The 26,274-nt window shown below is 39.0% G+C and overlaps 1 protein-coding gene across 1 annotated transcript in view; it reads left to right on the forward strand.

Moving 5' to 3' along the window:
* The window catches only part of TSNARE1 (t-SNARE domain containing 1), a 533,676-nt gene extending 516,518 nt beyond the window's left edge, over nucleotides 1-17,158 (forward strand). The window contains exon 13 of the mRNA XM_084259975.1: nucleotides 16,807-17,158. The gene's annotated coding sequence lies outside the window, so the exon portion shown is untranslated. The remainder of the gene's footprint in view (nucleotides 1-16,806) is intronic.
* The last annotated feature ends 9,116 nt before the right edge of the window (nucleotides 17,159-26,274 follow it).

A 26,274-nucleotide genomic window follows, 5' to 3' on the forward strand; every position in this document is an offset into this window, starting at 1 on the left:
AGTAATTTCAAGCACACTAGAAAGCAAATATTAGAATCCCTAGACCTGATTCTCATTAACTTTAATGCCATTTTACACCACTCTTGCAATGCATTGGGACCATAAACTGAATTACATTAAGCATAAAATGTTTCTAGAGTACAAACCAGACCCTCTGTATTTACAGCGGTATTAAAATCAGCCTCAGAGATGGTACAATACTCACAATAATGCTTGATTTCCCATTTCTAACAGAGGGTTCATCACTGTTTTCTGTAGCTCAGGTTGGAAATTCTTCCTTCTACTTTGTATGAGCTAGAAAAGATACATGAAAAAAATTCTGTAAAAAAAGTAAATGCGTTGCTGAAACTGTCTTATTTGTCTCCATTAGTCCCATGCTGGATTTAGGGATATCCTACCCCTCTGTACAGTTGATTCATGACAATTTAACGATGCAATCTCTGCCTTTATTTCATCAATTATTTAGGAAATTCTGGAAGCATATAACAGCTTATTATGTTTCAGTGTTTCCTTTTACCTGGAGAAGGTAATGATTATTCCAGTTATTAATAGTCAGATCTCAAGTGAAGTATTGGATCCAGGGTGAGGTGAAGGAAGGGGGGAAATTGTAGTCCTACCCCTTTCAGAAGCTGGTGTTTTCTCATGAAAAATCGTGAATATTTAAATCACAGAATCATAGAATGGAAGGGATCTTAAAGACCATCTCTTCCAAACTCCACACTGTCATGGGCAGGGTGTGCCCTCCACTAAATTGGGTTGCTGAAAGTTCCATCCAACCTGGCCTTGAACACTTCCAGGGTCAAGGCATTCATAGCTTCTCTGAGTAACATCTTCCAGTGCCTTACCAACCTCATAGTAAAATATTTCTTCCTAATATCTGATCTAAATCTACTTTCTTTCACTTTTATTGGCAGAGCAACTCTAGATTAGTCACTGACACAAATGGAGTAAATAAAGCAAACCAAAACAAATAAATGAGGTAGTCCAGTCAAAAATATTTAATGTATCAGATAAAAGGTAATTTTAATATAAGAACTGAGAATGATCTAAGGATAATGTCTGTCATGACCTGTTTGGCCCATTAAAAGACTTGGAAGTTGACAGTTATGAGTAGACCTAATTTTCCCACACAGGCATTTAAATCTGACATAGATATACAGAGAGTATGGAAGATAAAATTTAAAACAAGCAGATACATTTTATTACATTTATATTTATTATTTCTTGGAGTTAAAGTTTAGTAGAACCCAATATGAAAGTTGTGCTTTGTTCAAAGCATACAGCTTTGCCTTTTTAAAATGCTGAACTATTACAGAGATTAATGAATAATAATGAAAAGAAGCCTACATTAATTACAATTTTCTTCCCAAGGAATTCAGATGAAGGATTAAAATAACAAGAGAGTTTCTCAGTAAAGGAATTAATGCTCTGACAATACATTCACATGACATTGTTTGTTACGATACACAGATGGACATCAGAGTTGGAACAAATAATAAACCAACCCTACTGCTTAAATAAATGTTCGATCATCTTGTGGTTTCACAGTTTATATAGAACAAGATAATACACACTGTATTTTATCAAGAGCACATATAGCATAATTTACATGTTGTGTATCACTCCAGCAAGGATATCTGAGCTGCTGTAGATACATAACCCTGGGTAATAAAGCCCCAAAATCAGTAGAGTAGTGTTGGCAGAGCAAATTATGTAGAGTGCTACGTTGGATGCTGCTACTAACTCACTGCTACTAACCTCAAATGCCTTTCGTTCAGTGCAAAACCCAGTAGCTCTGCATGCTGTGCTTTCTCGTTGTCCTAAAAAGAGGTCTCCGTCAATGCTTGGAGGACAAAAGGTTGCCACCAAGTTCCCACAGGCCTTTTGAGACAAATTAAACTTACCCTGATAAGCAGAAAACAAATGCATGATAAAAAGAATGGTTTTTATGGACGTACTGTAAGAAAAAGATAGGAACGGGTCACAGGTATCACATACCATTTCCATTCAGGCACCAAAGACGCAGTATTCTTAGATCCTTGATACTTGCTCCAGAAGAGGGAATGGCAGCCACTCAAATCTTGAAATAATTAAACTACATAGCAACCACAATGTAAATGAAAACATGTTATTTTACCCCTACGGTCACTCTGGCTGTTAGTCTTATTCTGGGAATGCAATTCTTGCCATTAAAACTGCCATATCTGGACCTATCAGAAAGCTCAATATTCCAATAAATGGCTAATTTTCAAATAAGCCTCTTTTTTCCTGACTTTTATTTGTACTCTATATTTACCATATTTCATCTGCAACAATATCCAACACTTTCTCTTCTGAGGTTTTCTAGCCATTTTTTGATACAGCCCAGACTGGTTGAGATTGTATTATACAGTGTGAACATGAGCCTGGAGGGGTGAAGGTACAGCAAAAAAAAAACCTCTTTAAAACTTGAATCTTAGTCCTAAACTCATGCAACTATTGGTTGGGTTAGCAAACTCTGAAATCAGTAGTGGTATTTCTGCCGTAGGGACAGTTCCTCACACAGTTATTCTGCTGTGAAAAGGTTTGTGATCAGCGAGTCTGAGTCCAAGGATTTGGAAACAAGAGAAGTTCCTTCTAGGAAAGAAACAGGACCTCCAGCTGTTTTGAGCAGAAATGGAAGAGTTCAATAGGATTTCATCCTTTGAACTTAGTCTTTTTTTTCCCTTGATTCTCTTTCCTTACATTTTCTTTCATTCTCCCCTCTGCTTCAACCCCAGTATCTAGCATGCACCCATCTGTTAAAATATAAAAAGGGCTCCCTCTGCTAGTATCTATTAAAGTGCCATATGGCTGAGGTATAGCCTTAGGTGGTGAGCATCACAAAGTGCATCTCTGAGTGAATAGAATTTTCTGCATATGAGGTTTAATTAGGTAAGTGCTTTTTAAGTAGCATCACCGTTTCCTCTTAAATATTTACTCTTCCTCAGCAAAGAAAAAAAGAAGATGAAGCTGGTCTAAAACAGAGCCTGACATGTATCAATGAGTGTTCCCATCCCTCTCATAATGATTCACATCTCCTTCATCTTCACTGTTGGGAATAACAGGCAAAGTGGTCTCCTGAGTGTGAGTGATCCCTCCCACCCCAATCTGCCCAGCTTTCCTACTTCATTACTGCTGCTACAGATATGACTGTACTCCGGGTTACACAGCACCATCTGTTACAGAGGAGGAAGGAGTTGTTTATTTCAAGATGCAGCTGCAATATAGTATTATTGGGGGGGGGTGGGGGGGAGAGACAGCTAGAGGAATTGTGTGTGTTGAGATGTCACAAACTGACAGACTGGGGTGTCATACTGCAGGAATCTATAGCTTCCAAACAAGTAGGAATCGAGTTCAGCGAAGGCAAAAGATCTCCAAAGAGACAGTTGGGAAAGTGTAATTTGACATTAGTCTGATCCTCCCAACTGCATGACAAAAACAAAGCAGAGAACTGGCCATAACTATTACAAATTTATTATTTCATTGCTTGTTTATTTGCTTTTTCAATGCCACTGTCATTCTTGTCAAGGGTGAATTTTGTTATCTGAGGAGAGAGGGTCGCCTCCCTGGTGCACGTGAGGATGTGTAGACTTCTGCTCAGTCACACTAAATATGACATCTAGTAACATCATACTGAAAAAAAGCAGTGGGTAGTGCCAAAATTCATTGCTAATTGTTATTGTCTAGACGATTTCAGTTGTGCTGGATGGAGAAGACCCAGCAGTATATTATTTTGCTTTTCAAATAACTCTAGAGACGTAGAGTTAAAGAGAACTCAAAAATATCTTTCCATTCCATGAATTCATACTAATTCCCTTCAGTTTACTCTCTTGTACTTTGTCTAGACTAGTTTCTCACTTTTATGTTAAGCATGTCAAAGACCTCAGTCACTGTGGTATCGAAGATCTGTTAAAAATACCTAAATGGATATCTCTATTCTTCCTCTGCCTTTTGTTTAACAGACTTTAGCTGTAAAAAGGCTTCTTTGATACCCCAAAGTTCTCTTTGTGTCTCCTGGAGCCTTTAAATACTTCATCTCCCTTGTTTTGACTCTTAATCCCTTATAACACTACATGCTAAAGAGTAAGCAAAATCTTAATTTCCATTCATATAAATGGAGGCAGAGGCACAATACAGAATATATAATGTATATCTGGCTCTTCAGTGACTACTCATGATTATCTTCTCTCCCCAACAAACTTCTGTTTCTTTTCAAAAGAAAATGAAGATACTTCTGGAAGTCTACATAATCCCTTTAGTGACATTGTTCATGATAGTGATAATAAACAGAGAGGAGTCAAATAGGTGCAGCACCCTGATAAATCTGACTGAGCTGATTTTGAGGATGTAGGGACACCCACTCTTGCTGGTACAAAGGGAATGTTTCACCTGTTTACTGCCTCCAGCAGCACCCATAAGCAGACACCCAGAGAAGAGTAATAACAGACGATGTACATAGGATAGTCCCTCAGGCACTCTCCAAGTCTCTGATTATTTCCTGCTCAGGGACATCTGACAACATTGTTTGCTTAGAGAACTTTCTTTGATATATTTTACCATTCTTCCCTTCAATCTGTGATTCATTTTTTGCTGAGGATTGTGCGAGAACATACATATTAGCAGAAAAGATTTGCTTTTCTGTGTGTGAGGAACATTAAGGGGAAAGCGGGATGGAAATCATATCCATGCAGAAACTAAAGAATTTATGAAGCTTTTGTTATATGTCAGTAGGATTTAGCATGACAGGTAATATTTCTGCACATTTGAAGTAATAGTGCCCAAGGAAATTAGGATAATATTGTTTCCATGTGAAAATGGGAGAAATTTGCATGTACATTAAAAAAAAAAAGAGGCAAAAAAAGAGGCAAAAAAAAGAAAAAGCAAGTGTTACCACTTAGCATGTCTTTAAGAAGACTGGCTCTTGTACTAGTGGTTGCAACACTAGTCTATCTGGTTGCTGAAGATTTATTTCCAGAGAAAGTGTACAAGGCAAACCATTAAAACTTGTGAACAGAATAAGATAATGCAAAAATATTTCTTTCAGAAATAATACATAAAGCAAGCAGGGTGGGATTAATTCCACTGAAGGTTAGACAACTAAACCTGAACTAGTGCTCCCTTTCAGGTTAAATGTATAGGTACAGACATGTTAAATGGCCATTTTTTGGGGATGAAAAGAACCTCATCCGTAGTGCTGTCTATACTGTTTGCCTGGAGATGTAGAAAAGGGGAAAAACCTGCAACAGACAGAATAGTTCACACCCACACCAGAAGGATGGTGGGAGATATCGAAGGGAAAGTCAACTCAGTTGGCTAAATGAAGAGGTATCCAGAAGATATACAAAGTTACCTACAAATATAAGAAGGAATACCCTGACATATCCATGTTTTCCTGCCAAAAGCCTTTCCTCTGATGCAGGGAACAATTGCTTCCATCTCCCCAGTGTCTAGTAAAATATCTCCTTTCTGATGGGATTAGTTTTTGCATTAATCTAGTACTATTGCTAGAGCCTAAGCAAAGCAACCATGTGAAACACACTTCCATTCAGTGCTTCAGCCCTGACACCATCTGTATGAGTAACGGCAACGTATCTATGTAAAAACAGCGTCACCCCGAGTTAATAACAGCCAGTATTCAGATGGATGTGAGAAATGCATTATATTTACATCTATAGAATTTATTAGTTCTTTTTTAATTGGTTCTCTGCGCAGCAATTTATTCCCAGTACTGTCCTTAATTGTAAGTTGCAGTTCTGGTACTAGTAGTTTTATATGTTGTATCTCTGTCCTCATTGATTAAAATCAGTTCTGTTCCTTTCATAGTTAAATACTCTTTTTAAAAGAAATATATATATATATATATAAATAAATTGGGGTGCATACTTATTGCATTTAAATATGAAGGGCTGCTGTATGGAAATATCCATCAGTGTGTAAAACAGCAACACTGCTATGCAATGCACACCTGTATGGACATTTTTTTTCCTCACAGGTGAGCTTTTTAACTCTCATTTTCTCTAGTTTTGCACAAACCATGTTATTCTTCCACCACTTACCTTTAAGCAAAACATGGAGCATACAGCTCCTGCTCCCTTAGCTGAAATAGCAGGAGTTTAATGCTAACTGTGTTGTGTGCCTTCTGTGGGCTGTTTCAAGGTTTATCAGCTCTATTTCCACCAACACGTGAATGAGAATTTAAGGGGTTCTGTCACCTTTTATAGCTCTGATTTGCTTGCTCTGTAGTTAAATGCTGCTGCAAGGTGAAAGTCTGGTATTTCCCCATGGCTCTTGGCAGATTCTCAGGGATGGTGAAATAGTAATGATATGCTGAATGGGTACTGAGTGATTTGCACGCTAGGCAGCCTTAGCTACATACTCTAGTGTTCAAGCATCCGTCTCCTTGAAATTGTCTTTTCCTGCACCAGACATATTTTAACCTGAGTCAGCATTTTTCTTCCTGATAGTTAATCCAAGCTGAAAGTCAAATGCCAGTAATTCTACATGTTCCCAAAGGGATACAAGATTTGCCACGTTGGTGCAAACTGATGACTCGTCAGGGCTGCTATCTAATCTCTATTACTCTCCAGCACACGATGTCTTATCTCGCCAGGGTTTTATTTCAGTGTTATCCTGAGTGCTTCCCAGAATAATTCAGCGTATTCATAAAGTTGCTTTTCTTTCACCTTCCTCCCTCCACACAACAGTTGTCAAATGTGAGTCTGGGAGCCCTTTCTTTCTAGGGAAAGACAGATGGTGACTACACAAACCAAAAGAGATGTGGCCAAAAGTGGACTCTAGTCATTTGTCTGTGAAGTACGAGGAAGGGAGAAGTGTACTGACTAGCTCAAATGTTAGCTTCCACCTGAGGACACTGGGGTTAAAGCATATTTAAAAAGAAACCCAGAGTGCCTTGGAGCACTCTGAAGGTGAAGCAAAAGGGAGGAAAATAGGCTGTGTAAGTGGTGGTGCCTCTGCCTTTTAAGATAACATCTTCAAATTGCCTCCATTATGGTAGAAGTCTGATTAAAGAGGTGCAGTTGGAGCACTGTCCCTGCTGTTCTCTGCTAGAGGCTTTTACCTGACAACCATACCACTTGCAAAAGGATGAACAAAATCATTCACCTTTTTGTTCCAAGTGGCAACAGGAAGAAACATCCTGTCCTGAAACGCTGGCAAATCGAAGCATCTCTGTGCTATGTTCTCCTTTTCATCCTCCTCATGAGAAACAGGATTTCTTGCTATTAACCTAGCAATGTCTCCAGTCCCAAAGCCCTCTGAATTGTTGTTTTCTTTTTTAAATAAAGAGATAGATGCAAGAAAAAGACTGCATCTTGTAGCTGAGAAAAGTTGATGCAGCTTAAAGTGCAAAGTGATCTCACAGATGGAGAAAGACCAATGTTATTTTCTTGGTCATTCAGTGCCATCTGAATAAGGTCACTTAGGTTTACATCATGCATTCTTGTCATTTTTAACCTTTTTTCTTCAAGACAACAAAATGATGTCATAACCCTTCTGCACCTTGAGCCTCACTCTTCTGCATTTCATTCTTCTGAAGAATATGATTCCAGATAAGTTTCTTTAGTTTATTGGAATGTTATGAAGGGTATCCCAAGTGACAGGGCTGTGTTGGTTTTGGAAGTAGGATGACAATGTTTCTACAATAAAGATAGTATTAACAATATGTATTTTTCTGAGAGAGCAACTTTTGTAAGTTGTGACCCTGAGAAGAAGCAAGGTCTTATTGTTAAGGGAGTTTGGTCCCTTCTTTCTCCTGACTTGCTTTAGTACAGGCATGAAGGAGTTCTTTTAAACTCACCTTGTTCAAAGAATGGAATTGCTTGTTTACTTATTTATATATATCAGCTTTGGATACATCTTCATATCTCCTACCTCTTCACCAATTTCACCTTTTCATTGAAGCATTGCCATAGCACTCCATGGGTGACTTGGTGGACCCTAGGGTGGAGCAACACAAATGGGGATAGCCCATATATATATATATAGTGGTGATGTATCTACAGTCACATTGGTGTTGATTGTCAAAAGCAGGAGATACAGAAAAACAGTTGGAGGTTTTCAAGCTCTATGAACCCAATAACTGGCCAGAGAGAAAGCTAGCAAAATGTCTTTTAGACTTGGTGAATTATAGTAGCTTGTAAGTTTGTGCTTCATGTAGCTCCTGGGGACCTTTGACAGAACTTACTGGAAGAACTTGTCAGAATGTAAATTTTACATCTCACACAACCTCAGAAAAATGCATTCAGAGCTTACATCAGCTGTATGACTCAAATAAGAAGTTACTGGAGGTTGAAAAGGAACAATGTCTTGGATTAAACATTTTCATCTTAAAGAACTATGTAATGACTTTTCAATCATACACAACTCTGCCATTCACAGTGTGCCACGAGGGAAAAAAATTAGCTCAGTTCATTCATAAATAGGAGATTTTCCCCTTGATATAATGTGAAAAGACAATGCTGCTGAGATTTGCTATTCACTCGCCATTTAATCAGAGTCGAGCTTGCAATGTCATTATCTGATGTTGCACATATTCATCATCAGATAACTTAAAAATCGTTATGCACACAGTCTTGCTAGTTCTATAACAGCATTTTCTTAAGACATTGGGCAAAATTACTGCTTCCCCTTCCCCTTTGCCCATCTCATTCATCATGTGTTACTGCTGTCATATAAAAGTCTGATGTGTGGCTGGGCAAGGCCCTCTCATTGAGTCATGTGGTCCAGAAAGGATCTCCTTGCTTTCTCAACCTTTTCTCAGAGAGTTTTCACCACCTTCCAGGCCCTGTACATTCTATCTTTGTGAAATGCATTTTGTCATGATCTCCAATTGTTGTATTTTCTCCATGATCTTAGTTACCAATATTCAGTCCTGAAATGTGATAACACCTATTCTATTTCTCACTGTAATTATGTCATTTAGAACTTTAGGCTCCTAGGTCAAGATTCTGACACTGCTGCAGACCTTTTTCAGAGGTCTTACGACCGTATCAGTTGCATATTTCTTTAAGACTTTGCCATGTACCGTGACACTGATAGGGAATGTATTGCTAAGACAAATCCTTACAGGTCACACATAGAAAGGCATGGGAGTAAATTCCTACTAGTGACATGCAAATCTTCTAGCATGAAGATGGAAAATGTTTGGGATGTCTTTTAGTGTAGTAAATCCCAGTGAGCTGGTTTAAAGAGTTTACATCTTTCTTGGACCGTCAAACAGTGCCTGTAGTATGGACTTCAGATTTAGCAGTGGTGGGGTTTTTTGAGGTTTTTTGTTTTTTCCCCAGTATCATCTAATTTCTTTATTTAGTTTTCCTTTATGATAAATCCATAATATCCATGAGATGCATCTATGTATTTGTGGTGGTCCCCGAAAGATGTCCATCTACTTGCATTGACATTTGCCTCTCCTGTATCATCAGTGATATGTAGCTGCCAAGTTAGAAGACATTGATGTGAGGGCTAGAAGTCCTTTAAACTTCCAAAGGATCAGGATTTCTACTGGGGCATATTTCTAAACTGAAAAAAGAAATTATTTCAATGAAGTCGAATCAAAGGTTGTTGCTGGGACCCATTGATGCAGTTAAGAGAATGCACAGGAGAAATAAATGACTATGTGAATATGAAGCAATATTGCATGGAGTATATAATCACCCTGCTATTTCATACTTTCTGGCAGAAGACTCTTGGGTTATTAGGTCTGTCCTATTTCAAGAAGTTGTCGTAAAAATTCCAGTATAAGCAGAAATGTCCAGTGTGACTGAGTAAGAACCACAGCTTTTCTGCTATGAGCAGTGGTGCACGAGAGAAATGTATAAACAATGCTGTAATGAAAAGTGGGTGTCATTTGCTTTCCTGGAATATTAGTGGGAAGGACTATTCAAAAAAGGAATAACTCATTAAAAACAGACTTTACTGAAAGCAAAATCTCATCATGGTCACACAGTACCACCATTAAACAGAGGCCCAGAAAGTGACTTAGGTCTGGAAGGTTCACAATGCCAGTAATGCAGTTTGTCTAATCTGGTATCTGATCAGCTACATGTTCAAAGAAGCAGGAAACACCCCAGGTTTTCTTAGTATCTTGACTGGGTTTTGGTTTGGTTTTTTGTTCTTGTTTTTTTTTTTTTTTAAATCCTGAAAACGCATCATTAAAAATTTATGTTGATAATAATTATATCAGACCTAGGTTGAAACTGTCATCAAGGTGACCAGAAAGGGAAGATGGAACCTCAGAAACCATTCCCAACCATTACAGGCAGAAGACAATCAGTTCAAATGTGTTAGGTCATGAATTGCACCCCACTGCAGAGGAAGATTATCTCACTCGGGAGTAAATTTGATGTTGATGATCAAAGCCAGTGATTTGTTGAATCACAAACAAATAAGCAAAGTATATCTACCACATTATGTTGGGTTTTCATGAAGAAGTTTTGGTAGCAGAAGGCCTACAAGGGTGACTTCTGTGAGAAGCTGCCAGAAGCTTCCCCGATGTCCAGTAGAACCAATGCCAGCTGGTTCCAATATGAACCCATCCCTGACCAAGGCCTAGCTAATCAGTGACAGTGACATCACCTCTGGGATAACAGAGTTAAGAAGGGGAAAAAACACCAGAAGCAATTGCAGTTAGAAAGGTGTGAGAATATGTGAGAGGAACAACTTTGCAGACAGTGAGGTCAGTGAAGGAGGAGAGGGAGATTCTCTAGGTGCTAGCACAGGGAGAACATTGCCATACATGTCTGGAAAATCTGAGATAATTCTGTAGCTACAAGAACTAGTTGTCTGGCACATTGGGGAAAAAAGGAGCATTAGCAACTACAAGTGGCTAGAGGCAGAAAAATGTAAACAAACAAAGGTTTTCTACCCTCTCTTCAACTTTCTTTTGATGGTTTTCAGAAACAGAAAACATGGAACATAGAATCATAGAATCACTTGGGTTGGAAGAGACCTTTGAGATCATCGAGTCCAACCACAGCCTAACCCTGCCTAGTCCACCTGTAGACCATGTCCTCAAGCACAACATCTACACATCTTTTAAATACCTCCAGGGATGGTGACTTCACCACGTCCCTGGGCAGCCTGTTCCAATACTTGACTACCCTTTCAGTAAAGAAATTCTTCCTGATATCTAATGTAAATCTACCCCAGTGTAATTTGAAACCATTTCCTCTCATCCTATCACTTGTTACCTGAGAGAAGAGACCAACCAATATAAAGAGTTTCAGCAGATGAATACAATATATTGTGACAGGACATGGACTTAATCAGTGTGGGTGTTCATATGTGAAGGTTTCAGTCTGAAAGCATTGAACATGTCTTCAAAAGAGGTTCATTACAACATGAACTGAAACAGTTGACAAAACCCAAAAAACTCCAAAACAAACAATCAAAAAAGGATTAAACATAAAAGGCAAAATTTAAATGAACACCTAACAACTCCTTTCTGAGGGTACAGCTTTGGCATGCACACACTCACTGAGTGAGTTTGACATGTTGAGATGGTGGCTGTGAATAGTTCTGAAAAGCTTTTTCCATGTCAATGTTTTCAGTACTCAGTACCAAAATCCATCTGTTCGTTCTGACCTATACACTCCATCCTTTGGGCAACCCATCAGATGTATTTCAAATGTGTGGGTTTGTAGACTGTGACTTTGCAGAGCAACTGTAAGAATTTCCATATAGCCCTGATGGAAAGCTAAAGCCAGTGAGAGAGTTTGCATGGAATTAGTGAGCTTTAGATCGGGACTCATCTTTCAGTGATGCAGACATCCACCTGATAATTGCACAGACCTTTGGTCATGTCAGTTAGCTTATAATGAATGCTGTTGTTTCCCATGTTGAAGGAACCATTCAGCTGTCCAAAAATCTCTGCATATATAATGTCCAACTGCTATTATAAATGTACTACAATTTATCTAGATGAGCCTTCTCCAACAGAGAAGTTCATTGAGGTTAATCTCTATGAAAAAGCATTAAAGCCTATATAAATTTGAAAAAAGTAAAAATTCATATCATCAGAAATTACTTAGTGCAATGTGTGTAATCACATTTACTTAGAAGACAGAGATCTCACTTGATTTGCAACAACAGCAGGTAGGATCAAAGTGGTTTATTATTCTGGAGAATTTATCTTCCCAAGACTAGATTTTGGGACGATTAGCTCTCTTCACAGGCAGAACAGCTGAGACTAAATAAAGAAGTAGACCCTACACTGTAAACCACAAATGGGTGAAAATGCTTCTCTGAAGTGGAGAGCTTTAGGATGGATCCATAGTTCAGTTTCCAATTGCAACTTAAAGCAACTACATGACTGGAGCAGCTCTTTAAACTCTATTTTTGCAATTCTCAGTAAAAAGGACTGTTACCTTATACAGACAAGTAATTTTAGCAGCCTGATAACAACAGAATCTTTTTTCATTCACCCTTTCCTTTCTTGCCCTCTCTCTTCATGCATGAAAAAATATCAAGATAAATATTCCCTCATAAATATTACTTCAGTTGACTGTGAAGGCAATAGAAACAACTTTATAGCAGCCTTCCAACACCTGAAAGGTGCCTATAAGGAAGCCAAGGAAGAGGGCATGGAGTGATAGGATGAGGGGTAATGGTATTAAACTGGAAAAGGGAAGATTTAGGTTGGATATTAGGAAAAATGTTCTTCAATATGAGGGTGGTAGATTGCTGGGAGAGGCTGCCCAGAGAGGTATAGTGGAGGCCCCATCCCTGGAAATCATTAGAATCACAGAACCATAGAATGGTCTGGGTTGGAAGGGACCCCAAGGTTCATAGAGTTCCACCCCCCCTGCCACAGGTGGGGCCATCAACCTCCAGGCCTGGATCTACACAAGGTTACCCAGGGCCTTGAACAGCTCCAGGGATGGGGCATCCACCACCAATCTGGGCTGCATGTTCCAGCACTTTACCACCCTCTCTGTAAAAAACTTCCCCCTAATATCTAATCTAAACCTTCCCTCCTTTAGCTTTAATCCATTCCCCTTGTCCTGCCATTGTCTGCCCTTTTAAAAAGTTGATTCCTCTCCTGTTTATATGTTCCCTTCAGGTACTGGAAGGCTGCAATGAGGTCCCCCCACAGCCTCTAGGCTGAACAAGCTCAGCTCCCTCAGCCTCTCTTCATAGGGGAGGTGCTCCAGCCCTCTAATCATCTTTGTGGTCTCTTCTGAACCCTCTCCAACAGTTCCACATCTTTTATGTATTTGGGGCCCCACTCTGGACCCTGTACTCCAGCTGGGACCTCATGAGGGCAGAGCAAAGAGGGACAATCACCTCCCTGTCCTTTCTGGTCACCCCACTTCTAATGGCTCCCAGGTTCCCTTCAGCCTTCTGAGCTGCAAGAGCACACTGCTGGCTCATGTTAAGCTTCTCATCCGCCAGAACCCCCAGGTCCTTCTCTATTACTACAGCAAATAGTAAAAAACCCTCTTTAATCAAAATCTAAGAGTATAACAGAATTCAAACTCTTTTTCAGTAACTTAAAATAACTCATTTTTATCCTCAGCCAAACCAGAGGTTGTTGTCCCAATATATCTTTTACTTACATTGTGTCTGGAGAATCTTTCTTGTTACACTCGAGAGCCAAGTCTGTAGATTATCTATTTCTAATTTAAATGGCTTTTGCAAGTCGAATATTTTCCCTGCCTGCAAATCAAGATTCATAATCCCCAGTAGCTGCAGAGCCTGCCAAGAGTAATGGCCTGTGCTGGTAGTAGGGTTTGCTTTCATGTCAAACATATGGTGCCCTTCATCCTAGTCTTTGGAGGAAAAGCCTGTCCAAAGTCCACAGGATCTGATTAGACTGTGTTCTTTTTCTCCTGTACACAGACATGTGTGCCTCCACATAAGTTTTCTCACTTGCTCACTCACATATATATGCATACATGTACATACCTGCTTATATACACACACCTCCACAGACTATTCATGAAGGAGTGTGGCCAGCTTAAAGTCAGGCATCTGTGAGTGACTGACTTGAATTTGCTGTTTACTGATTCATTTCATTTGCATTGTGAACCATTGATGGATTGGCTTGAACAAGACCACACTGAGGACAGTGTTAAGAAATCCAGACAGCCATGTGGCAGTTCTGTGATGCTATACACACAGCTTAGGCAAAACATTGCAAGGAGGTGGAGGGAGGTGATCCTTCCAATCTGCTTGGCACTGGTGAGAAACATTTGGAATGCTATGTCCGGTGCTGGGCTCCCCAGGATGAAAGACAGGCATGAACATACTGGAATGAGTCCAGCAAAGGCCATGAAGATGATTAAGGGACAGGAGTATCTGAAATACAGAGAGGGCTGAGAGAGCTGGGACTGCAGCCTCAGGAAGGGAAGGCTCAAGAGGATCTTATCCTTCTGTATAAATACCATGAAGAAGATGGAGCCAGACTCTTCTCAGCACAAACTGTGCCTATAAGAAAGCTGGGGAAGAACTGTTCACGAGGGCGTATAGCAATAGGATGAGGGGTAATGTTTTTGAAGTAGAAAAAGGTAGATTTAGTTTGGATATTAACAATAAAATCTTCACTATGAAGGTGGTAGATCCCTGGAACAGATTGTCCAGAGAGGTAGTGGAGGCCTCATACCTGGAAATACTCAAGGTCAGGCTTGATGGGGCTCTGAGCAACCAGATCTAGTGAAGATTTCCCTGCTTACTGCAGGGGAGCTGGACTAGAGGACCTTTAAATGTCCCTTCCAACCTAACACATTCTATGATTCTATATGAAAATTTCTTTAAATGTAAGAAAATGCTTTTTTTGTTTGTTTGTTTTACTGTAAGAGTTGTCAAACACAGAAACAGGTTGCCCAGAAAAGCTGTGGAGTCTCCAGTCTTGGAGATATTAAAAATTCAACTCAAACATCCCTTATCACCCTGTTTCAGCTGACTCTGATCTGACTTGGGGTTTGACTGAATAATTTCCAGATTCCTACCTCATCCATTTTGTGACTTGCATAGGGAGTGAACATATTGGTAATTGGCACCTATAGAAATTTTCCTTCCTTTTCAGGTAGTTTTCCCTCCACTTACGGCCTGTTCTCTTTGAAAATAAAAGTAAAATTCATAAAATAATAAATGAATAGGAAAGTGACAATGGTTCCAAAGTGGATGAAAACTTTATACAATCAGTGGTGCCCATCCCCTTTCCAGAGCCTTCCACCGACAGGATGTGATGTTAGAAGGATTTCTGTTGCTGAGTTTGTACAGCTAAATTTAGGTGTCCGTGGTGTACATTTCTGTATCTGAGAAAGTCATCCTGAAGATCCCTTTGTAATTAATGCTAGTCAATAACAGCCAGTTTTTTGATGATTCCAAAGCTGACGTCTTTATTCAAATGACCCCCACCCTAAAAATCCATTGGCTACATTGATTAGATCTGTAATTACTTTAATAGAAGCCTGGAGCCTGGGAGCCATTATATTCATATGGGTATAACTTACACCTTAAATTAGCTGAGATAAATGTCATCTTCAGAAGGATACCCTTTCTCATTAGAGAAGAGTATTTCTATTAGTTCTTGGTAGTGTTTATGTGACTGCAAGGAAGAAACTTCCTAAGCTTTGTATATGCAGAACAGCACAAAATGGACATCCAATTAAAAAAGATTTTCTAAATGCTTTATCATGAACAATTTTAATAAATAATTGACATTTATTAATAATAAATTATTAATAATATAATATTTAATAATAGTTAACAATACATGTTTGGGTTTGTATTTTGCTGCTTTGAGGGAGGGTGGGTGTCTGATGTCTGCTCTATTTTGATATTTTGTTGGTTTAAAGTCAAACAATTAAAACAAAAAGTGTTTCTAAGGCTTTCACCTGTAGCAAAAAAAAGGGGGGGAAATGCTGTTCTCAGTTATATGTTCAATGATAATAAGAGACTACTTATCCATCCCTTTCATTTCCCTTGACACCAAGTTTAACCAGATTTTCTATACAAACAATATTCACTAAGGAAGTAATGGTGGAATAAACACAAACACTACAAAAACCTGCTTAATGTTTTTCATAGTGATGTTTGCTGCAAACACACAGGCCTGCTTCATGGGGTAGTGAGTGCAAAAATACAATTTGTCTGCACTCCGAAGTCCTCAGTACTGATGTCTGTCTTGGAGGTGCTATCTGGCTGCTGCTGTCTTTCCTAAGAGGCTTCTTTTTATAGTAATTGGAGATAAACATGCCTTTTTGTTAAAACCTGCCTCTGTATTTTTATGAACTGTCTATAGAAATAGTGTATACTTATTATGTTTTAGAGGTGTATACATGGTATAGTGAGTCCTTGCTATCAAGAGAAATTGTCTAATGCTTTTTCATTGCATGGAAAATGGAAAACAGAATAATATATTTTTAATGTAATAATAATATATATATACACACACACATAAAATATATATATTCTTTCCTGCAAACTGCATCAATGTTACACTCTGGCTTCCATACTTAGTCCACTTTTCAGGAAAATGTATTTTAAAACTAATTGAACTATCCTCTAGATATGGGAACTGCTGGCATTGAAGGGAACACAATATTTTCTTGCCACAGCAGGCTATACACAGTATTTTCTTTATAAATGTGTTTCATCTATAGTCTCATCCTCCCTACCCTTCCAGTTCCACAGTTACTTTAGATTGGAACCACCTTTGTTTTGGGACCGTCTCGAGTACCCACCCTTCCATCAGTAGCAGCTTTACATCAGCAATTCTCTGAGAATCCTGTGAATACTTATCAGTTATTCTTGCTTTTGCAGAGCCTGTGATCACCCTGTGAAGTGGAATGGATTCTCAAAGCATTTCACATTCAGGCCCTACGTCAATGTCTGCTTTACTGATCACGTTGTGTTAAAACTGCTATAGCAAGCAAACACTAATTGTATGAAAGAAAAGCTAAGTTTTATACTGTGTGTTAGTATAAGTGCAAATACTTCTTCCTTTATTTTTTTTCCCCCTTCACTGAAGACTTGTTTTACCTTATGTTGCAGATTTTAATTATATCCCCCATATATCTGGGGAATGCTATTTCTTTGTCTCCAAATTTGAGTATGTAGGGTGATGTAAGATATGTAGCTGTTAATTCATCTTTATTGTTTGTGTTTTTAACATGATCTCCAGTTCTGCTCCTTTAAAACCATGAAAGTCAACATGCTTTGTCTGATTCTTTTTTTGTTGTTGTTGTTTTTGTACATTTTAAAAATAATCTAGCTCAGATTCTCATGCTGTGCACTGCTGCTTTAGAATTTGCTCTGACAGATCTGAGCTAAGCAATTTCACAATTACACGTGCCATTTACAAACACATCAATTAGATGCTTATTTGATCTCACTATATGCATAGAACATGACATTTATTTATGAAAAACACTAGTGAAAGAGCAGGACAAATAAACATTAAGACATATTGCCACTTTTTAAAAGGAAAAGACCTTTAATCTGCTAAAAAAATCAAGCAAGGCATCTCATGAAAAATGTCAAATTTTGCATTACATTTCATTTCATAGGTTTCAATGCAACCAGCATTTGGGATTTTGTTCCATTCTCACCCACAATATTTTCTGCTGAAAACATGATTGAAAATGCCATTTAAATTCTTCTTTAAATGTGTCATGTACTATAAACGCAGTTTTCCTCCAGTAAATAAAGCATTTCAAAAATGGTTTTAATTAAAATGTCATAGGAAGTATTGAAGAGATTTTCCCAAAATGATATGGTTTTTATTCTTCATGAAAAGCTACATCTTTTGAACAAAAATGTTTCTCACTATAAAAAAAAAAAACAGTTAAAAAATCAGCTAGCTCTATATGTTATGCTTTTTTGTTTACTGTGAAGGTTTATAAATGAATAACAAATATTAAACTAGATTCTCACCTGCACTGGTTTAAATTACATGCTTCCTTTCAAAAAGCTGACACAGTCTTTCTTCAGCAAAGGTTGTGAACAGAAAAATGCTCAGAGAAATCCTGCAGATGCTTAAGCTCATTCAGGGTCAAAACTGTGAAACTTCTTCAATCAATGCAGTTAGGTTTGGTGAAGAAACAGAAGTCAGTTTCTGGTGCTTTTTTTCTCTAGATCTAACCTAAAAAAAACCCCCAACAACATAATTGGATCATTGTATGTAATATTAACTCTTCCCAAGTCACTATTAAGAAAAGCTAATCAATAGAAGAAACTCCTTTTTCCAATCAAGATTAGTACTGACATGAAATTACAAGTTATGATACCTACTGCTATACCTTACTACATAATTTAGTTCTGAAACAAAACTCCCGACTCATACCCACTACAAACTGCAGGCTGCCTCTGTCATCAAAATGATTTTCATTTAGTTAGTAAGAGCTGAAAAGAACCCAGCTCAGAGCTGATTGCAAGCAAATATTTTGAGAGTCTTGAGTTGCATTTGAACAAGGGATCAAGAACAAAAAAATCGTTCCCCATTTTCTAATCCCATTCATTAGAAGCACAATGATTAGCTCATTAGTAGGATGCAGTGCAGAGACAGAGTGATGGGGCTGTCAATGAGCCATCTTACACTGCAGATGCGTTTGGCACTGATAATCCAGGTAAAATATTTCTTTACTGAAACTATAGGGGCTTCCTGGCTTAGAGTAAACATGGAATCTCCATGTGGCAACATGGACATATTCATTTCTGTTGTTTATTACAGATTTGTTTATAATATAAAATGCTATTTATAAAAAAAACCCAAACAGTATTCCACGAGATTGCTATGAAGTAGTATATTCCTACTAAACCATAGAATCAGAGAATGATTTAGGTGGAAGGGACCTTCAAGGATCATCTAGTCCAACCCTCCACCATGGGCAGGGACATCTTTCACTCTACCTGGTTGTTTAAAGCCCTGCCCAAGCTGGCCTTGAACACTTCCAATAATGTGATGTGCACAAGTTCTCTGGTTAACCTATTCACCCTCACTGTAAAAAATGCCATCAGTATCTCCAATCTAAATCTGTCATGACTTAACCCCAGATGGCAACTAAGCCTCAGACAGCCACTTAGTTACCACCTGCAGCAGGATGGGGGAGAGAATCAAAACTGTAATAGAAAAATCATGGGTTGAGTGAGACAAAGACAGTTTAATTAACTCTATCTCAGCTGAAACCAGGACACAGGTAAAGCAAACACTCTGCACAGACAAGCCAAGTAAAGCAAGGATTTAATTCACCTTCCCATGGGCAGGCAAGTGTTCAGCCATCTCCAGGAAACCAGGGTTCCATCATACATAACAGCTACTTGGGAAGGCAAATAGCCTCACTCCAAATGTGTTGTATGTGTGTGTCCCCTTTTCCTTCTCCTCTCCCTAGCTTTATATACTGAGCATGATATCTTATAACATGAAATATCCCTTTGGTCACTGGGGTCAGCTGTCCCAGCTATGACCCCTCACAATTCTTTGTGCACCCCCAGCCTTCTCACTGGAGGGGTGGTGTGAGAAGTAGAAAAGGCCTTGGCTCTGTGTAAGCACTGCTCAGCAGTAACAAAAATATCCCTGTGTTATCAATATTGTTTCCAACAGAAACCCAAAACAGAGCCCAGTAGCCACCACTATGAAGAAAATTAACTCTACTGTAGCCAAAACCAGCACATTAACTTCTTCCAGTTTAAAAGCACTGCCCCTTGTCCTCTTTGCTACAATCGCTGATAAAAAGTCTTTCTCTTTCTTAGAAGATCCCTTTATATATTGAAAGGCCAAAGTAAGGTCTCCCTTCTCTTCTCCAGGATGAAAAACCCCAGCTCATATGATAGGTGCTCCATCTCTCTGACCATTTTCCTTGATCTCCTCTGACCCCACCTTAACATGTCATGTCTATCTTGTGCTGGGGACAGCAGTACCTGTAGTACTTCAGGTAGGGTCTCTTGAGATCAAAGGGGAAGAATCCTCCCTTGACCTGCTGGCCACTCTTCATCCACAAACTTGCTGACAGGTGCACTCAAACACACTGTTGATGTCACTGATGAAGTACTTGAACAGTACCAAGGCCAGTATGGACCCCTGAGGGACACCACTTGTTACTAACCTCCATTTGGGCAATGAGCCATTGGCTCCTACTTTGGCTGTAACTTCAGTTGCTACTGCAATTGAAGTTGTGTTTTCTATTGCTTCACGCACTTCATGCACATGCCTTCTCCTTCCTCCTGGCAAACATATCTAGAGATGCCATTAAGCAGCTTTTTATGCTACTAACTCTTTAAATGAAAACACTGCATGTCCTTACTGGCACAGTTTTGGGGGTTTCTTTCTTCTTTACCATCTCATAGGCAGAGACATGGAGCTTAAAGCTTTCCAACAGAAGGCAGTTCAATTTGGGCTGATCCCACAAGTCTCCATGGTGTTGAGGGTTAATATGAAAATGAGATATGACAGGGAAAATTTATAATAAAACCTTATTTTTCATGGGCATTGGGGGGAACTAGGCCATGCTGGCAACAGTGGAAGAACAGTTAAAAAATCCCAAGAAAATAAATTTTCAAAGGACACATTGAATCACAGTGAGCTAAGTACTCAATTCAATTATTAAATTGTCAGGTCATCTTACTCAGAAGTAGAATGGGAAGCAGTTTTGGTCTCTAGTGCCTTAAGGACAGGTGTGAACATGAAAAACCAAACCTATTTGGCATGTCTCTTGCTGTCACTTAGACAAGCCATTGAGAAGCCAGTGAAATTTCTCAGATCTGAGGTCTGTTTGGGGACTATTCCCCAAAGGCAGGTCTACAAAACTGGTGTCAAAACTGATAGTGCTGGATATACCATCTAGGTACAACAATCTTTTTGACCTTTTGGCCCCTTTTACAATACACAAGAAAACTGTTACAGGATTATATATATCTACTGTGCTGGGAAGATGCCTGCTTGAGCTAACCAGAAGGAAGTCTCAAGAAGCATCCTGTGTCTTAAGCACCACAAGGTAGGACATAAAAACAGTTCTACTGACTCATCCAAAGGGTATGTATCACTGGGTATTCTGTCTCCAGCACCACCCATAAACAAGAACCCAGGGAGCAAGAAAAGTATCAATGATTCCCCTTAAAAATGTCTCAGCCTCCATTCTTAATTTTTCCGTTAAGGGGATATCCTGTTGATAATGTGTGTCTTGCAGAGGAGTTTCAAAGGTCTACTACAAACTGAGGAAGAAAAGCAAACCAAAACAAACTACAAATCCCCAAAAGTCTCTGTTTTTTTGCTGTGTGGTTGTTTTGTTGGTTTTGTTTTTCATGGAATTTGACTCATACTGCTGTAATTTGATATCCTTTTTTTCCTTCAATTATAAAGGTGTTTAACAATCTGTCTCAATACACCCTTCCAATCCCATTATGATTTTGCAGCCTCCATTATATACCCCCTAAGTTGTCTCTTGTTTGGTGTGAATAGCCTCAGATGACTTGGCCTTTTCTTTTATACTTAGATAATTTGCCTTGTCTGTATGACTTACTCTTTCAGTTGGCTAAAGGGGTGTCCTAAACAAGAGCTTTAGACTATATGCCTGACTTTTAGACAGCTAAGCTAGCTGAAAGTTCAGTCATTTATCTAAGCTGTTCTGTGCTAGCAAAGCACTTGTTTTTGCCTCAGAGTGGTACATTTTGATACAAAGTCAGCTGAAGTTATTAGATATATCAGGTATTGTATTTTACTGTTCACCAGTTCTGAAACTGTCTTAGGCAAATGCCAGAGAAAGCAAAATGGAAATGGCAGTGACTGGCACATTTCTTCACTTCTGAATTTCATGCATCTAAGAGCATATGGAGTGAAAGTGAAGAATGATGGGGCAGGTCAACAAATCACTCTCTAACAACTTATTAATCTACAGTTCTGTTGGTCTAAGGGGACTTGAGATGCTGAAAATGGCTGCAATTCATCCATTTACTTTAAGTGCATTAACCCACATAATTAGGCACAGCCTCTTGCAAACCAGCAGCCCAGAGCATATTAATGATCCCTCACATGAAGTCTGAACCGTGTTTCTCATGTGTTCACTCATTATAGACTTCCACACTGTGGAACTGAGTTGAACCTAATTAGACCACAAAGAAATATGTTTATAACTGGTCTGGAGCAGCTTAGCAAAATATAATAAGGTAGTTTAATTGGCTTCTTCTTTGTATTACTGATTCTAGAATTTATCATTTGCTTTGGACGTTGGACCAACACCACCTCAACTTGCCATGGAAAACAGATGGAAAAAAATACGATGACGAATAGGAATTTGGTTGATGATTATACAGAGTAATGACAACTGATGAGTTTCACAATAAAAGCCAGGGTTTCCTTGGATGTTTTCAATACCTGGAATGACATTTTTTAAGAATATCAGATGCCATTTAGAAGGAAGATAGATAATTTCTGCTTTGTAACCTTGGTTTCAGTTACAAGCAATGCCAAAATCCCTATCATACCTAGCAACTACAGGTACATATAAATTAAGATCTATCATCAAAGTGAACATAACATTTCTTTGTTGATATGAATAAAGCAGGGAAGACCATGATGATGAGGTTTGAGGAAAATGTGTAGGAAAATTAATGTTTTAAACATTTAATCTACTAATTTCATTAGAGATCCTTCCTTCCCTCTTTCCCCCTTCCCTCCTTCCTTCCCTGAAACCATTGTAAATGTGGCATTCTTTTGCCCATGAAGTGGAATAGTTACAGAACCATAAATAGACACTATTGAAAATTAATACTTTGACTACACCTGATTGTTTCTATAAGTGATTAAATCCATAAGTGATTAAATCCAGCTACTGGTGCTGCATTTTCTCCTATTGCCTCTGATGGTCAAGATCTCTTATTCCTTTTAGTTTAAGAACTTGAATCAGTCAAGTAAATGAGAAAGAGTTGAAAAAAATTGCCTAACTGTTTGAGGGAAGCCTGTTTGGACAGTACGTGCATGTTAACCCCCAGAGCAGCTCCTCAAGAACTCTGTGTCTGAGGGAATAGGTGGGGTGTATGGTTGAGAGCATGGCTTACAGACTCTACAGAGTGTGAATGTGTTTTTGTAGCTGCATAGGCTGCTTCGTGCTGTGTGTAGTAACGTCACTGAAGGACATTAACCCTGGAAGAGAAAGGAAGTGTATGCATAGACAATGTTGGAGAGCATAGAGGACTCTCTCTGGTCTGACTGATGCTGGCTGAAGATAATGCATGGATGTGTGATCATGAAATGTGTTTTCTGAGAAAAGACCCCAGGAGTGATTACAGCAATCATCTGCCTAGCTGTGGGACTAACTTCCTAGTAGCCAGCTTGCTGTCACACTAGATAAAGAAACAACCAAAAAAAAGAACCCCATGGAGTATGTTGACATACTGGAACAGCTTTTGTAATGCACGGCTAACAGGCAGTTAGCAAAAGGCAGAAGCATGCAGTGATGACCGACACTTCTGACAGCAGCAGGTAGGGAAACATCAGACAAGGCTGTGATTGCGCTGTCCTTTGCCTTTTTGTTCCTTGCTTTATGTCTCCACTGGGGTGTTTCTGACACGCTCAGCAGCAATGTTAAGTGCTGGAAAGTCTTTGCCAGGATCCTCTTGTCCTGCACAGAGCACAGACTCAGCAATCCTTCAATCTACAAGATAATTTGAGAGCTTGTTTTCTTTACAGGTAAGCTGGATTCGCTGCTGAGCTGAGATTTGCCTCATCTTACTTTGAGCATCTAAGAAAGGAGCACGGCCACTTTCAGTTCCTTTTACAGTCAGCAGAAACAGACTTTGGGATAGGCTGTACTACCCACTAGAGATGCTTATGTTTCCCGAGGGTTTCTGTGTTCAAAATTTAGAGCCTCAGTTAGGTGGGGTGAGTCTAGGCTGAGTTTCCCTTCACAATGCTCCAATACAAACCCTCTCTCTGGTGAGCTATAAAGTTTCATCAGGGCTGTTTCTTCCCACTTTTCCAAATCCCATACTTATATTTCCTATGCTTTTAAGTGTTACTAACCTTCTGAGCCTGCATCTTCATTTGACATAAGAGCAAATAAAATACTCCACAAGAAGAACACAACTTTTGTAAATGCTTCCAGGTTGTTGCAATATGGTCCCCAAAGGACAGAATGCAGAAAATGCAGGCACAATACAAAGACTGAAGAAAAGTCACTCTTAAGACAAATAGAGGATTCATAAATGGCTTTATTTATTAGTCTACTTTGTTATGAAGAGCTTGCAATAGATGGCATCAGACAAGTGATATCCATTGAGTCATAAAACCCTAGTATTGGGTGGTATGAAAAGACTCACAGGGACTACTCTGAGATGGAAGATACATCTGCATGGAGAAAATTAAACATTGGCTGAATATAATTCATATTAATATATTATAAGATGAACAGCTTTTTTTTTTTTTTTTCTGTGTTTGAAAACAGATTGAAGGGAGTTTGGCATGGTAACTGCTGTTAATTCTTTGGTTCTTCCAAGCCAGTTGGGTTCCAGGTGTAAACAGGGTTAATTTTGGCCCTCTATGAATACAAGTCAGTTTCTGATCCTTGATTCGACTAAAAAAATGCCATCAATTACCACCAGTCTGTGCTTTAAAATATGAATGAGGTGTATCATACTCTCCTGCCAGGCAATAACCACTCTTCAACATCCACATAGTGTCCCCTGGCTAAAAATCTTCAAGATTTCTCTTGTATAAGAAGCTGAAATACTATCATGGTGAAAGGAAGGATCACTTCATATTTATTGGCTTCTTATCAGAGACATCTCTGCCTTTATCCTGACTACATCATTCATCGAGGCTTAGATTTTACTTTCTAAAGGGTAAGGTAACTTCCCAGTGATTGAAGGACAGCATCCGGGCACTGGAAAGCCACACTGCACCTCACATTACCATAGTATGCTGTTATTCTCTGCAACTGGTGAATCATTGGCTAGAAATTAATTTACTTTTGCCTGGTTCACTGGTGAGCATTGTGTGGGGTTTAGAGATATTTTCTTTCTTTTTTGTTTAATATACTGGTGTAGGGAAATGAAGTACTTGTTATTGATTTAGAAAGTGCAGCATTCTCTCAGCTGTGGCAAAAGATAGCTTTGAGGTGATCCCAAAAGACAGAATACCTGACTGACATCTCCTGGGACTCTCCTTTCCAGCTCTTTAAAAAAAAACATTTGTGTGTATGAGCTGGTGGGATATCAGAGAAAGGATGTGGAGATGATACCAGGCCTCCAAGAAATGAATGTAAAACTGCAGAGGAGGGGACAGAGGGAGAAGTTTGGAAAATGATCAGGTGAGGAGATTTGGAATAGTTTGAAAAATCAGCTGCCCAGAAAATGGCATTATTCAACAGTCATTTTTTTTCTACTTCCACCTCTCTGTCCACAGCACTGAAATGGTCTGTGTGGAGCCAGGACGTGGACTTGATGATCCTGTGGATCTCTTCCAAGTCAGTATATTCTACGATTCTATGATTTTTCCCCTGTTTACACTCTCCCATGGATTTGTCCCAGGCTTGTGATAGTGTAATTAGTGGTTTTATCCATCCCACAAAGAGCACAGATGCTCATTTTGGGACCAGAGCTTTCTTCTTCAATGTGGACAAGAGAGGCAAACCTGTCACTGGCTTCTGATATCATGAATTCCAGACCGGATCAGGAGTGAGGTTTGCCACTGATTTATGGACTTTTTGTTTTGGACCATGTTGATACTAAAGTATTTAGAGATTCTATTCAATCTCCAAAAAACCCCTTTATAAATAAAGGGCCAAAACACATTCTAGAAGAACTGAGAAATATTCTGCTCTCCTGCTCTCAGCAGTCCCTCCCACATATTATTAAACATAGCTCTCTACAAACAACTGTGATATTTTTACACTAAGCAGTGACATTATAAGATATAGTCTGCCTTCCAGGATCCAAACCCCCTGCAGTTAATAATAATGTTCCTTTTGGTTTTAAAAGTCTTTGATTCATACCCTGATTTGTTATTCACTTGACCATGCTCCCTTTTCCTACTTTGTACCACACAGAAACTTTCACATTCTTCTCCTGAAAATTACTTATGTCTCTGTAAAACCTCTTGAGATACAGCAGGCACTAAAATCAAGAACTGGAGCTAAGAATAGAAAAGTAAGATGGTAATCATGACAATAAAATCTCCCAGATCACCAGTCAGAGAAAACATTTCCATACACCTTTGGAGACTTAATGTTCCCCAACCACAACCCAATTATAAGTTACATGGTACATGGAGGCAGGATGTTGGGAGTGGGAGAGTGGTCT

The sequence above is a fragment of the Gallinula chloropus genome (assembly GCF_964237585.1).
Source record: "Gallinula chloropus genome assembly, chromosome: 2".
Lineage (NCBI taxonomy): Eukaryota > Metazoa > Chordata > Aves > Gruiformes > Rallidae > Gallinula > Gallinula chloropus.